Source organism: Lolium rigidum, chromosome 3 (genome assembly GCF_022539505.1).
Source record: "Lolium rigidum isolate FL_2022 chromosome 3, APGP_CSIRO_Lrig_0.1, whole genome shotgun sequence".
NCBI classification, from domain to species: Eukaryota; Viridiplantae; Streptophyta; class Magnoliopsida; order Poales; family Poaceae; genus Lolium; species Lolium rigidum.
Genome location: NC_061510.1, coordinates 177,228,344 through 177,243,207, shown reverse-complemented (window position 1 = coordinate 177,243,207; position 14,864 = coordinate 177,228,344). Strand labels below are relative to the sequence as shown.

The window sequence follows — 14,864 nt, the reverse complement described above, 5'->3', positions numbered from 1 at the left end:
AATCCAAGAATTTTTCGACCTCATCCAATGGCCTCAAACTATAGGGTTAGCATCTAGTGCAGTATGTGCGAACCTGTATGCACTATGTGTGCTATAACTTGTATGTCTTTCAAATTTGACCAAATTTGAATAAGTTTGAAATATTTGAAATGGGGCTTTTGCTTTAAACGTTTGAAACCCAAAACGACTTCTCTTCATGCTAGAATTCATAAGACCGAGTTTAGGGTTAGGGGGTAGTTACATGATTTGTCTGGTTAGAATATGTCTAAACCTTGTTTATCAACTTGAATGCTTACTATATGACATAAGAAGATTATGTGCGCTTTGGGTTTTCATTTTTCTATTTTTTTATTTTATGCGATTTGAATCTTGGTCAAGTCCTAGATTCGACCAAGATTTAAACAAGTTTAAAACATGACAATGAAAAGGTAATTAATCCTGGATCCTTCTTAATTAACCAGTCAGCCTAATTAAAATGAAGCTTTTGGGAGGTTTTTGAAATTTCCATGTTTGAAACCCAAAACCACACTTCTCTGCTTCAATTCATGCTTGACTTCATATATAATTAAGACAGAGTTTAGGGTTAGGGGGTACATGATTTGCCTGGTTTGAATATATCTAGACCTTGTTTATGAACTTGAATGCTTACTCTATATATGACATGAGAAGACTATGTGCATTGTTTTATTTTTTATTTTATGCCCATTTGAATATTGGTCAAATCCTAGGTTTGAGCAAGATTTAAACAAGTTTAAAACATGAAAATGAAAAGGTAAGCATGGATCCTTCTTAGTCACTCTAAAATGAAGCTTTTGGGAGGTTTTTGAAATTTCCATGTTTGAAACCAAAAACCACTTCTCTTCATGCTTGACTTCATAAGACGAAGTTTAGGGTCGATAGGGGTAGATACATGATTTGTCTGGTTTGAATATGTCTAGACCTTGTTTATCAACTTGAATGCTTACTATATGACATAAGAAAACTATGTGCTTTGGTTTTTCATTTTCTGATTTTTTTTTTTGGAATTTTGATGCACATTTAAATCTTGGTCAAATCCTAGGTTTGACCAAGATTTAAACAAGTATAGAACATGAAAATGAAAAGGGAAGCCTGTATCCTTCTTAGTCACCCTAAATGAAGTTTTTGGAAGGTTTTTGAAATTTCCATGTTTGAAACCCAAAACCACTTATCTTCATGCTTGACTTCATAAGACAGAGTTTAGGGTCGATAGGGGGTAGATACATGATTTGTCCGGTTTGAATATGTCTAGACCTTGTTTATCAACTTGAATGCTTACTATATGACATAAGAGGACTATGTGCATTGGTATTTCATTTTTTGATTTCTATGCCCATTTGAATCTTGGTAATCCCTAGGTTTGAGCAAGATTTAAACAAGTTTAACATGTGAAAATGAAAAGTTAAGTCTGGATCCTTCTCTTAGAAACTCTAAAATGAAGCTTTTGGGAGGTTCTTGAAATTACCATGTTTGAAACCCAAAACCACTTATGTTCATGGTTGACTTCATAAGACAGAGTTTAGGGTTAGGGGTAGATACATGATTTTTCTGGTTTGAATATGTCTAGACCATGTTTATCAATTTGAATAATTACTATATGACATGAGAAGGCTATGTGCTTTGGTTTTTCATTCTTTCGATTTTTTCTAAATTTTTATGCCCATTTGAATCTTGGTCAAATCCTAGGTTTGATCAAGATTTCAATAAGTTTAAACATGACAATGAAAAGGTAATTAATCATGGATCCTTCTTAATTAACCGAATCAGTCTAATTAAAATGAAGCTTTTGGGAGGTTTTTGAAATTTCCATGTTTGAAACCCAAAACCACACTTCTCTGCTTCATGCTTGACTTCATATACAATTAAGACAGAGTTTAGGGTTAGGGGGTACATGATTTGTCTGGTTTGAATATGTCTAGATCTTGTTTATGAACTTGAATGTTTACTATATGACATAAGAAGACTATGTGCTTTGGTTTTTAAATTTTTTTTTTTGAATTTTGATGCACATTTGAATCTTGGTCAAATCCTAGGTTTGACCAAGATTTACACAAGTTTAAAACATGAAAATGAAAAGGTAAGGCTGGATCCTTCTTAGTCACTCTAAAATGAAGCTTTTGGGAGGTTTTTGAAATTTCCATGTTTGAAACCAAAAACCACTTCTCTTCATGCTTGACTTCATAAGACGAAGTTTAGGGTCGATAGGGGGTAGATACATGATTTGTCTGGTTTGAATATGTCTAGACCTTGTTTATCAACTTGAATGCTTACTATATGACATAAGAAAACTATGTGCTTTGGTTTTTCATTTTTCTGATTTTTTTGGAATTTTGATGCACATTTGAATCTTGGTCAAATCCTAGGTTTGACCAAGATTTAAACAAGTATAGAACATGAAAATGAAAAGGGAAGCTTGTATCCTTCTTAGTCACCCTAAAATGAAGTTTTTGGGAGGTTTTTGAAATTTCCATGTTTGAAACCCAAAACCACTTCTCTTCATGCTTGACTTCATAAGACAGAATTTAGGGGTTAGGGGGTAGATACATGATTTGTCTAGTTTGAATATGTCTAGACCTTGTTTAATTACCAACTTTAATGCTTACTATATATATGACCTAAGAAGACTATGTGCGCTTTGGTTTTTCATTTTTCTTATTTTTTTTTGAATTTTGATGCACATTTGAATCTTGGTAAAATCCTAGGTTTGACCAAGATTTAAACAAGTATAGAACATGAAAATGAAAAGGGAAGCCTATATCCTTCTTAGTCGCTCTAAAATGAAGCTTTTGGGATGTTCTTGAAATTTCCATGTTTGAAACCCAAAACGATCTTTCTTCATGCTAGACTTCATAAGATCGACGAGGGGTAGATCGATACATGATTTGACTCGGTTTGGATATATCTAGACCTTGTTTATCAACTTGAATGCTTACGACATGACATAAGAAGACTATGTGCTTTTGTTTTTCTTTTTTTATTTTATTTTTTGTGCCCATTTGTATCTTGGTCAAATCCTAGGTTTGACCAAGATTTAAACATGTTTAAAACATCAAAATGAAAAAGGAAGCATGTATACTTCTTAGTCACTCTAAAATAAAGTTTTTGGGAGGTTTTTGAAATTTCCATGTTTGAAACCCAAAACCACTTCTCTTCATGCTTGACTTCATAAGACATAGTTTAGGGGTTAGGGGGTAGATACATGATTTGTATGGTTTGAATATGTCTAGACATTGTTTATCAACTTTAATGCTTACTATATGACATACAAGACTATGGGCTTTGGTTTTTGATTTTATTTTTTTTGAATTTTCTGCCAATTTGGTTTGACCAAGATTTAGACTAGTTTTACACGTGAAAACGAATAAGTAAGCCTGGTTCCTTCTTAGTCACTCCAAAATGTACCAATTGATAGGTGTGTTAACTCTGCTTCATGGAAAAAATAATGTCATGTAGATGAGTTAACTTGGATTTCCTACCCTTGAATCCATAGGAAACTTTGTTCTAATGCACTATAATAATCAACCGAGTTTTTACACCAACGGGTCTTTCACTTACGTGTGGTGCCCATGCGTGAGGTCCCATACTTCAGTGAGCACAAGTCACGTGCAATAGGTACGCAAACTCCCAGCCATTTTCTTTGTCAAGAGAAGACGCATCAGGATTCAGGATGCGTATTGGGAGTCTGTGGGTCCTTCTGGATCCTTCGGTTGTCCCTCTCACAAAAGAAAACAAATCTCTCTCATTCTCGGCCTCGCTCGACTCGCTCGCTCGCTCGCACCTCCTCGCTCACCGACAAACCCTGCACAATAGTCAACATCGTCACCCGAAAAGGGGAGACACCATAATGCTCTCCCTTCTTCTGTCCTTCCGAGTGATCCCTCTTCCTCCGAGTTTCACTAGCTAGACGGGCAAACACACATGTGCTGCATAGTAATAATAAAAAGGTGAGTAGAAAAATCGACCTACGAATCTATAATTAAATAGGTTAAACTAGGGTTTTGCCCAGTACTACAGATCAAGGTTCAAAAAAATCCAACTACGGGGTTCGAACAACCCCATTTCTAATCCAAGAATTTTTTCGACCTCATCCAATGGCCTCAAACTATATGGTTAGCATCTAGTGCAGTATGTGTGAACATGTATGCACTATGTGTGCTATAACTTGTATGTCTTTCAAATTTGAACCAAATTTGAATAAGTTTGAAATATTTGAAATGGGGCTTTTGCTTTAAACGTTTGAAACCCAAAACGACTTCTCTTCATGCTAGACTTCATAAGAGCGAGTTTAGGGTTAGGGGGAAGTTACATGATTTGTCTGGTTAGAATATGTCTAAACCTTGTTTATCAACTTGAATGCTTACTATATGACATAAGAAGACTATGTGCGCTTTGGGTTTTCATTTTTCTAATTTTTTATTTTATGCAGATTTGAATCTTGGTCAAGTCCTAGATTCGACCAAGATTTAAACAAGTTTAAAACATGACAATGAAAAGGTAATTAATCCTGGATCCTTCTTAATTAACCAGTCAGTCTAATTAAAATGAAGCTTTTGGGAGGTTTTTGAAATTTCCATGTTTGAAACCCAAAACCACATTTCTCTGCTTCAATTCATGCTTGACTTCATATATAATTAAGACAGAGTTTAGGGTTAGGGGGTACATGATTTGCCGGTTTGAATATGTCTAGACCTTGTTTATGAACTTGAATGCTTACTATATATATGACATGAGAAGACTATGTGCTTTGTTTTATTTTTTATTTTATGCCCATTTGAATATTGGTCAAATCCTAGGTTTGAGCAAGATTTAAACAAGTTTAAAACATGAAAATGAAAAGGTAAGCATGGATCCTTCTTAGTCACTCTAAAATGAAGCTTTTGGGAGGTTTTTGAAATTTCCATGTTTGAAACCAAAAACCACTTCTCTTCATGCTTGACTTCATAAGACGAAGTTTATGGTCAATAGGGGGTAGATACATGATTTGTCTGGTTTGAATATGTCTAGACCTTGTTTATCAACTTGACTGCTTACTATATGACATAAGAAAACTATGTGCTTTGGTTTTTCATTTTTCTGTTTTTTTTTTGGAATTTTGATGCACATTTGAATCTTGGTCAAATCCTAGGTTTGACCAAGATTTAAACAAGTATAGAACATGAAAATGAAAAGGGAAGCCTTTATCATTCTTAGTCACCCTAAATGAAGTTTTTGGAAGGTTTTTTAAATTTCCATGTTTGAAACCCAAAACCACTTATCTTCATGCTTGACTTCATAAGACAGAGTTTAGGGTCGATAGGGGGTAGATACATGATTTGTCTGGTTTGAATATGTCTAGACCTTGTTTATCAACTTGAATGCTTACTATATGACATAAGAGGACTATGTGCATTGGTATTTCATTTTTTGATTTCTATGCCCATTTGAATCTTGGTAAATCCTAGGTTTGAGCAAGATTTAAACAAGTTTAACATGTGAAAATGAAAAGGTAAGTCTGGATCCTTCTCTTAGAAACTCTAAAATTAAGCTTTTGGGAGGTTCTTGAAATTACCATGTTTGAAACCCAAAACCACTTATTTTCATGCTTGACTTCATAAGACAGAGTTTAGGGTTAGGGGTAGATACATGATTTTTCTGGTTTGAATATGTCTAGACCATGTTTATCAATTTGAATAATTACTATATGACATGAGAAGGCTATGTGCTTTGGTTTTTCATTCTTTCGATTTTTTCTAAATTTTCATGCCCAGTTGAATCTTGGTCAAATCCTAGGTTTGACCAAGATTTCAATTAGTTTAAACATGACAATGAAAAGGTAATCAATCATGCATCCTTCTTAATTAACCAGACAGTCTAATTAAAATGAAGCTTTTGGGAAGTTTTTGAAATTTCCATGTTTGAAACCCAAAACCACTTCTCTTCATGCCTTACTTCATAATTAGGACAAAGTTTAGGGTTAGGGAGTAGATACATGATTTGCCTGGTTTGAATATGTCTAGACCATTTTATCATCTTGAATGCTTACTATATGACATAAGAAGACTATGTGCATTGGTATTTCATTTTTTTATTTTCATGCCCATTTGAAACTTGGTGAAATCCTAGGTTTGAGCAAGATTTAAACAAGTTTAACACGTGAAAACGAATAAGTAAGCATGGATCCTTCTTAGTCACTCCAAAATGTACCAATTGATAGATGTGTTAACTTTGCTTCATGGAAAAATTAATGTCATGTAAATGAGTTAACTTGGATTTCCTACCCTTGAATCCATAGGAAACTTTGTTCTAATGCACTATAATAATCAACCGAGTTTTTACACCAAACAGGTCTGTCACTTACGTGTGGTGCCCATGCGTGAGGTCCCACACTTCAGTGAGCACAAGTCACGTGCAGTAGGTACGCAAACTCCCAGCCATCTTCTTTGTCAAGAGAAGACGCATCAGGATGCGTATTGGAAGTCTATGGGTCCTTCAGGATCCTTCGGTTGTCCCTCTCACAAAAAAATCTCTCTCATTCTCGGCCTCGCTTCGACTCGCTCGCTCGCACCTCCTTCTCACTGACAAAACCTGCACAACAGTCAACATCATCACCCGAAAAAAGGGTAGACACCATAATGCACTCCCTTCTTCTCTCCTTCCGAGTGATCCCTCTTCCTCCGAGTTTCACGCGACGGGCAAACACACATGTGCTGCATAGTAATAATAAAAAAGTAGAAAAATCGACCTACAAATCTATGATTAAATATAGGTTAATCTAGGGTTTTGCCCACTACTACAGATCAAGTTCAAAAATATCCACTTGAATGGTTCGATTTTGGGCTACTAATGTGCGTTGGTTTTTTAATTTTTTCGAATGTTTATGCCCATTTGAATCTTGGTCAAATCCTATGTTTGACCAAGATTTAAACAAGTTAATTTAAAACATGAAAATGAAAAGGTAAGCATGGAACCTTCTTAGTCACTCTAAGATGGAGTTTTTGGGAGGTTTTCGAAATTTCCATGTTTGAAACCCAAAACCACTTCTCTTCATGTTTGACTTCATAAGACAGATCGAGTTTAGGGTTAGGGCCAGGGTAGATACATGATTTTTCTTGTTTTAATATGTCTAGACCATGTTTATCAACTTGAATGCTCATTATATGACATAAAAAGGCTATCTGCTTTGTTTTTTTTTTTGATTTTTTATGCCCATTTGAATCTTGGTCAAATCCTAGGTTTGACCAAGATTTAAACAAGGTTAAAACATGAAAATGAAAAGGTAAGCATGAATCCTTCTTAGTCATTCAAAAAGGAAGCTTTTGGGGGGTTCTTGAAATCTCAATGTTTGAAACCCAAAACCACTTCTCTTCATATGGTTGACTTCATAAGACAGAGTTTAGGGTTAGGGGGTAGATCGATACATGATTTGTCGGGTTTGAGTATGTCTAGACATGCTTGTTTATCAACTTGAATGCTTACTATATGACATAAGAAGAATATATGTGCGTTGGTTTCTTATTTTTAATTTTTTTCTGAATGTTTATGCCCATTTGAATCTTATTGGTCAAATCCTATGTTTGACCAAGATTTAAACAAGTTAATTTAAAACATGAAAATGAAAAGGTAAGCATGGAACCTTCTAAGTCACTCTAAGATGAAGTTTTTGGCAGGTTTTTGAAATTTCCATGTTTGAAACCCAAAACCACTTCTCTTCATTTTTGACTTCATAAGACAGATCGAGTTTAGGGTTAGGGCGAGGGTAGATACATGATTTTTCTTGTTTTAATATGTGTAGACCATGTTTATCAACTTGAATGCTCATTATATGACATAAAAAGGCTATGTGCTTTGGTTTTTTTTTATTTTTTTGATTTTTTTGAATTTTTATGCCCATTTGAATCTTGGTCAGATCCTAGGTTTGACCAAGATTTAAACAAGTTTAAAGGTAAGCATGGATCCTTCTTAGTCATTCAAAAATGAAGCTTTTGGCGGGTTCTTGAAATCTCAATGTTTGAAATCCAAAACCACTTCTCTTCATATGGTTGACTTCATAAGACAGAGTTTAGGGTTAGGGGTATAGTAGATCGATACATGATTTGTCGGGTTTGAATATGTCTAGACATGCTTGTTTATCAACTTGAATGCTTACTATATGACATAAGAAGACTATATGTGCGTTGATTTTTCATTTTTTTTTGTTTTTTCTGAATTAATGTTTATGCCCATTTGAATCTTGGTCAAATCCTAGGTTTGACCAAGATTTAAACAAGTTTAAAACATAAAATGAAAAGGTAAGCCTGGATCCTTCTTAGTCATTCTAAAATGAAGCTTTTGGGGGGTTCTTAGAAATCTCAATGTGTGAAACCCAAAACCACTTCTCTTCATGGTTAACTTCATAAGACAGAGTTTAGGGTTAGGGGTACATACATGATTTGTCGGGTTAATTTGAATATGTCTAGACATGCATGCTTGTTTATCAACTTGAATGCTTACTATATGACATAATAAGACTATATGTGTGTTGGTCAAATCCTATGATTGACCAAGATTTAAACAAGCATAAATCCTGAAAATGAAAAGGTAAGCTTGGATCCTTCTTATTCACTCTAAAATTAAGCTTTTGGGAAGTTTTTGAAATTTCCATGTTTGAAACCCAAAATCACTTCTCTTCATGCTTGACTTCATAAGACATAGTTAAGGGCTAGGGGGTAGGTACATGCTTTTTCTGTTTTGAATATGTCTAGACCTTGTTCATATCGATCAACTTGAATGCTTAATATATATATATATATATATATATATATATATATATATGACATAAAAAGGCTATGTGCTTTGTTTTTTTTTTGATTTTTCTGAATGTTTAATGCCATTTGAATCTTGGTCAAGTCCTAGGTTTGACCAAGATTTTAGCAAGTTTAAAACACATGAAAATGAAAAGGCAAGCCTGGATCCTTCTTAGTTATTCTAAAATGAAGCTTTTGGGGGTTCTTGAAATCTCAATATAATGTTTGAAACCCAAAACCACTTCTCTTCATGCTTGACTTCATAAGACAGAGTTAAGGGTTAGGGGTAGATACATGCTTTTTCTATTTTGAATATGTCTAGACCTTGTTTATCAACTTGTTGAATTAATGCTTATTTTATATGACATAAGAAGGCTATATATGTGCTTTGGTTTTTCATTTTTATGTTTTTTTAATTTTATGCCCATTTGAATCTTGGTCAAATACTAGCTAGGTTTGACCAAGATTTAAACAATTTAAAAACATGAAAATGAAAAGGCAAGCCTGGATCTTTTTTAGTCACTCTAAAATGAAGCTTTTGGGAGGTTCTTGAAATTTCAATGTTTGAAACCAATACGACTTCTCTTCATGCTATGCGCACATGGCATACCTTGCATATCATTCGTGCATATATTTCAATATATATTTGAACATATTCTTGGGGATATATATATATATATTTCAATCTCTCTCTCTCGATCTATATATCGTTGGTGGCCAAGAAACACACTTATATATATACGCATGCACTTTATGCGCAAAGGCGCGGGTGCCTCCAATAATATGTGTGTGCACTCGATCGATGATCCCTAAACCTTAAACCTTAAAACCCTAATCCCTAATCCCTAATTATACCATAAACGTACACCCTAAACACCCTAAACACTAAAACCTAAACCCTAAACCCTAGACCTTGAACCCTAAACACTACACCCTAAGCCCTAAACCCTAAACACTAAACCCTAAACCCTAACCCTAGACCCTAAACCCTAAACCCTAAACCCTAAACCCTAAATATATTTCAATCTCTCTCTCTAGATCTATATATCGTTGGTGGCCAAGAAACACACTTATATATATATATACGCATGCACTTTATGCGCAAAGGCGCGAGTGCCTCTAATAATGTGTGTGTGCACTCGATCGATGATCCCTAAACCTTAAACCCTATGTTTGACCAAGATTTAAACAAGTTAATTTAAAACATGAAAATGAAAAGGTAAGCATGGAACCTTCTAAGTCACTCTAAGATGAAGTTTTTGGCAGGTTTTTGAAATTTCCATGTTTGAAACCCAAAACCACTTCCATTCATGTTTGACTTCATAAGACAGATCGAGTTTAGGGTTAGGGCCAGGGTAGATACATGATTATTCTTGTTTTAATATGTCTAGACCATGTTTATCAACTTGAATGCTCATTATATGACATAAAAAGGCTATGTGCATTGTTTTTTTTTATGCCCATTTGAATCTTGGTCAAATCCTAGGTTTGACCAAGATTTAAACAAGTTTAAAGGTAAGCATGGATCCTTCTTAGTTGTGGCGACCCGGACCTGGAGAGATCCGGTGTCTATGTGCATCCACTGTACTAGTCCCAAGGATTTGCTAGTACGCACATTCACGAGATAAATATCATAGTCATATCATTGTTACAACGCATCAAATCCGAATACATAGTCATTTATTACAGAATTGCCGGTAGGCCAAAATAAACAGCGGAAGACAAATAAAGTGGCGAATCCAGCAAATGTGCCACAGGAAATCGACTGGAGCATCGTGTCCCTACATCGTATCTCACTCGTCATCTGAACAACCTGCAACATGAGACGTTGCAGCCACGAGAGTGGTCAACACTTTGAATGTGTGGCAAGTTACACCAATGCAATAATATACCTATTTGTACATGCTTAAGGATATCAAAGGAAATGGCTATAGGTTTTATCATTTGCGCAAAACAATATTTTTCATTAATAAACCTCATTTTAACATTTCCAAAGTTCTAACTCGTCCTATCTTTAATAAACAATTTTATCAAGTAATATATGACTAGAGGTCACACAGTCCAACTAGCCTAGATGAAAGTACCCGTGAGCGACACACGAACACAGGGCTTTCCCCAAAATCCCACCTATGAACGACACACGGACATAGGGTTTGAAATTCAATTTATGTTTAGAAAGACAAAGTTGAGAAGAGACATCTTCAGGTAAAGTTTACTCAGCTTCGCCCGTAACCGTGGGCACGTCTAATCGATTAGTTCTACACCTCGCGGGGGTTGCACACTTTCACCACATGGCACAACCCGAAGGTTATGCCGAGGTCTTTCCCAAATGGCTAACTACTTATTTCCGAGCACGCCCGTTCCAAAATAGACACAAAGTCTCATACCGATGACGGTCCTTAAGTAGGTTTCCACAAGATAATTAACCAAGCCGGAGCCCATATGACATGTGGTTGCACGAAACAACCGAGCAATTCTAAACATGAATTTGTTCTTTTAGGGGTCCCTGGGCGGCGGACCCAACCAATTTGAGCACACAGCTCCACACGCGATGACCCATCATACCACTCCGCCCAGGATGAAATAATTTTACATTTTAATTTGGCAAACACATTTCACAAACCATTTCTATTTCGTAAACATTATTTCATTTGAACCCCCCAACGGATTTTATTTTAGCATGACTAAGCATAACTATGTAGTTCAAAACTTTACTAGAACTTAATCTAGTATATATTTACCTAAGGTTACAAAGTGGGTGATAATTCCTACGGCTTATTTCTACCATAGGACATAACTATATAAAACATCGCCATTTCTAAAAATACTTGGCTCACAAAATAAAACTATCGCATGCATTCCTACTTTCATAATCAAAATAGCATAGCAAAAATAAATGGGATAGACATGTAGATGTAACTTGCCTCAGCAGCAGCAGCAGCACCTCCTACTTCTTCGTGAGTATCGCACTCGCAGTCCGAACAATCTAACGTAAAGTAAAACATTGTATAAACAACCATCGGAATTAAAGAACCAACTTGAAACATGCAATGAGAAACTCCACAAAATTATTACTACGATAAATTTTGTTATCCATTATTTTAGTCATTTTATTATAGTTTAGGCTTAGGGCGGAGAATGGTGGGAAAAAGGGTTCGCAGGGATGTAGGTACGGCCAAAAATAGCTTCCAAATTAAGTTCAAGCTAAAACAATTTTGATTAGTTTGAAAAGTGTAGTAAGTTTTAAATGGAATTATTTCAATTTCTGAAGTTACTGCAAAAAAAAGAATTTCTAAATTTCGATTAAAACTGATTAAGATATGCGCATTTGAAGTTTAGCCAAAATCTGTAAAAATTCGGGTTTCGTACGGTATCTGCTTGTACAGTTTTACAGAAATTTACTATAGGCCATCGGTTTGTGATCTGGCTGAAACCAAAAAAGAAAAAGGAAGAATCGGTGGGTGCTCACAGTAGGTTGTGTGTGTTTGGCTTCTACAGCTCGATCGTGGTCGATGTCGAGGCAGCGGACGTCGGACGAGTCAGGCAAGGCTCGAAGGAGGTGCAGCTCGGCGTGGCGAAGTACTTGCGACGGTCAGCTAGTCCCGGCGAGGTTGAACATCGACCAGAGCAACGTCCGCAGCGCCGGCGTGCTCCCTGTTGTCCTGGATGCTCCGAGCTGCTGGGGACAAAATGGAGAGTCAGGGAGGTGCTCCACGACGAGAGGAAACTGTGAGTATGAAAGAGAGGCCCTGGCAACCTTTACCGGCGTCGGAATCGTCGCCGGAGTTGTGGACGGCGGCAGACTTCGGTCACGAAATTCGGACTCCCTAGAGCCCGAACGGAGGTGGTGTTGTGAGGAGAAATTTGGTGGAGGTCAAGGCGGTCTCGGGGGTCTCTTATATAGGCCAAGGGGTCGAGCAGCCGAGGCGGAAAGCGCGGCGGCGGCCAGCAGATCGGCGCGGCGATTTCGCGGCCTGAGGGTGAGATAGGGCTGGGGGGGGTGACGGGATAGAGGGGCGGCGAGCTTATCTTCCCCAGGGGGGGGACGCGCCTGGACGCGGGTGAGAGGCCGGGGGAGGCGCGCATGCGCGCGGTCGTCGGGGTTTGTTTCCGTTCGTCTCAGCGCTCGGGAAGGACCAGAGCTGGAAGATGATGGTGGGCCTCTTGTCGATAGAAGAGAAAAAGAAATAGGTAAAAGATAAGGAAAAAAAACGAGAATGGAGCTGGACCAATTCGGTTCAGCCAGACTTGGTGCATCCTTTGAGCGCGACTGGAAGTGGCAGTTCACGTGCCCGTATGACTTCTTCTCTGATTTCTTTTGTACTGTTTTTTTTCTGTTGTATCTTTTCTTTTTCACTAGAAAATATATAGGGCTTTTAACATCAAATTGTTTTCTGTAAAAATAAAATCAGAAAAGAATTTATATAAAATCAAAATAAGTATATAGGGCTAGGGAAACTTGTTTCCAATCCAAATGAAATTTTATAAATACATTTCCTTTGCGAACCTTTGGGGAAGTCATTTCATCCCCGCTCTCGAACATTTCAAAAAGTTCAATAAATCCGAAAGCAATCAAATAAAATCCAATTGGACTAAATATAGAAGTTCATCGCCCTTTCTTCATTGATTTAAACAAGGTTTAGAAGAAAATTCAATTAGCCCTCAAAATGTTTTAATTTCTTCAAAAATTCAACACACATCAAAGCACTCATTCAATAAATATTTATTTTATTTAACATTCTAAAATGGTAAATTTTGGGATGTTACATTAGTCATTCAAAAATGAAGCTTTGGGGGGGGGGGTTCTTGAAATCTCAATGTTTGAAACCAAAAACAACTTCTCTTCATATGGTTGACTTCATAAGATAGAGTTTATGGTTAGGGGGTATAGTAGATCGATACATGATTTGTCGGGTTTGAATATGTCTAGACATGCTTGTTTATCAACTTGAATGCTTACTATATGACATAAGAAGAATATATGCGCGTTGGTTTTTAATTTTTTGTTTTTCTGAATTAATGTTTATGCCCATTTGAATCTTGGTCAAATCCTAGGTTTGACCAAGATTTAAACAAGTTTAAAACATAAAATGAAAAGGTAAGCCTGGATCCTTCTTAGTCATTCTAAAATGAAGCTTTTGGGCGGTTCTTGAATCTCAATATAATGTTTGAAACCCAAAACCACTTCTCTTCATGGTTGAATTCATAAGAAATAGTTTAGGGTTAGGGGGTATATACATGATTTGTCAGGTTTGAATTTGTCTATACATGCTTATTTATCAACTTGAATGCTTACTAGCTATATGACATAAGAAGACTATATGTGCATTGGTTTTTCATTTTTTGTTTTTCTGAATGTTTATGCCCATTTGAATCTTGGTCAAATCCTAGGTTTGGCCTAGATTTAAACAAGTTTAAAACATGAAAATGAAAAGGTAAGCGTGTATCCTTCTTAGTCACTCTAAAATGAAGCTTTTGTTGGGAGGTTTTTGAAATTTCCATGTTTGAAACCCAAAACCATTTCTCTCCATGCTTGACTTCATAAGACAAAGTTTAGGGTTAGGTGTAGATACATGATTTGTTTGGTTTGAATATGTCTAGACCTTGTTTATTAACTTCAATTCCTACTATATGACATAAGAAGACTATGTGCGCTTTTGGTTTTTCATTGTTTTTTGATTTTTTCTGAATGTTTATTCCCATTTGAATCTAAAGGTGAGAGAACACGTTAATGGTTATTCTAACAAAGGTCATGCTTGGTATCTTACCTATGTATTATGGTACATCACAAATGTAAAATGAAAGTATGTACATCTCTATAAACCCTAAACCCTAACCCTAACTATATAGAAAAAGATGAACAATCCATGCTTTTCGATTGCCTTTTTTGTTTGGCTTGATTTCAAATTTAGTGGGGAGGGGAGGTAGGGGACGAGTGTGTTTCTTTCGATGCCTCTCTCGTATTTGCTAGTTTTTGGGGGTCACACAAATTTAGGGTAGCATACTGCCCACCCCCTCCCTTCACGCGCGGAAAAAGTGTTAGGCGAGTAGTAAAATGGCATGACCAACAAGTTTCAAGTAAAA

General features: G+C 36.3%; 1 long non-coding RNA gene across 1 annotated transcript; it reads right to left on the bottom strand.

The window, feature by feature from the left end:
• Positions 1–11,712: 11,712 nt before the first annotated feature.
• Positions 11,713–12,730, bottom strand: LOC124698710. Its single transcript, XR_007001063.1, has 3 exons — positions 12,538–12,730; positions 12,250–12,456; positions 11,713–11,766 (listed from the first exon to the last, which is right to left on the bottom strand). It is a non-coding gene; the product is annotated as an uncharacterized LOC124698710 (long non-coding RNA).
• Between the last annotated feature and the right edge of the window lie 2,134 nt (positions 12,731–14,864).